Here is a 1,394-nt window from a genome sequence, read left to right on the forward strand (position 1 = left end):
AGCAAGGGGGCTTCTGTCTGCTGTGTGAGTGATTTCCTTCACTTGGAGCACCTACTATGTGCTAGGCCCTAGCCATTTGACACCCGGACCTCATAATTTCCAGAAAATAGCAACTAGTAATAATAATAGCTGTCGCTTAATATCTTACTTACTGACTGGCAGGCATTGTGCTAAGTCCTTCATGCACAGTTTCACTTAATCCTCCCACCCACCCTGTGGTGAGGCCCTAACTTTTTCTCAAATATAGAATGGGGAAACTGACGCTCAGGGAGCCAAATTTGATTCCTGCACATGCTATTCCGTACAGTGGGACAGGAAGAGGAGCGTTGCAACCAGGGCAGGAGGAAGGATGTCCAGCTGGTCTCTTGGTCATCAAGGGGGAGTCTGTGCTTGCCTTAGCCTCACCCTGATATTCTCAAACAAACTGGACCCTGCGTGTTGGGGAGATCACTGAGCCCAAGCCCAAACAAGAGTCCTCAAGGGGACCTGAGGACTCCCAGCATATGGGCATGGCACCCAGCCATGTTCCCGACACGTCACAGGCATTGGCTATTTCATGCATTGAATCACACCAGTGGTTTGTCACACGGGGTGATCACGCCGGGATGGAGAACGGGAGGCCAGAGCAGCAGGGAGCCGGTGGAGGAGGTGGAACCCAAGGGCTAAGAGTTCAGACTCCAGAGGTTGACAGGCCCGAGTTTTAATGCTGCCTCGACCAGTTCACAACTCTGTGGCCTTGGGAAACTTACTTGACTTTTCTGAGCTTTCGTTTCTCCTGCACAGTGGAGATAATAATAGCTTGGCTCCCAGTGGATGGCCGTGAGGCTCGGATGAAATCGTGCATGTCAAAGCACTCAGCAGTGTGCTTGCCGACAGTAAGCACTCAAATGGATGGCAGCTGCAAGTGTCACTGTTATGGTTAAAACAAACTTGGAGTTGGGCCTTCAGCGATATTTCTGGGGTGTTCCCAGGTAGGAAGGCCATTGTTAGGTGGGGTCAAGGACAGAACCAGCAGAAGAACGTAGAGGCCCCTGTTCAATAGTGGGCTTTTCCGGGAACCTCGGCTGGGCCAGGAGGGCCCATGGGATTCAGTCTAAAGACCAGTCCAAGTGGACCCAGTAAGGCCGGGGGAGGCAGGAGGAGACTGGCCGGCGCCTCCGCTGCAAGATGGAGGGGGGCTGTGGCCAGGAGGGCGCATCCTCCACAGGAGGTCTTGGCTCTCCTGCCATGCTGCCCACCCCACCCTCCACCCTCCTGGTAGGAGTCCTTCTCCCAGGCCCATATTTGCACAAATGCCTGCCTCACTGCTCACTGCAGAGCCCCAGCCAAGAGGCACTATTTTAAGATCCCTGGACGGGAACACTGTTGGTGGGAACAGACCCAGCCAGCAAGCT

This window comes from Myotis davidii, unplaced genomic scaffold, assembly GCF_000327345.1.
Source record: "Myotis davidii unplaced genomic scaffold, ASM32734v1 scaffold18, whole genome shotgun sequence".
Classification (NCBI taxonomy): Eukaryota; Metazoa; Chordata; class Mammalia; order Chiroptera; family Vespertilionidae; genus Myotis; species Myotis davidii.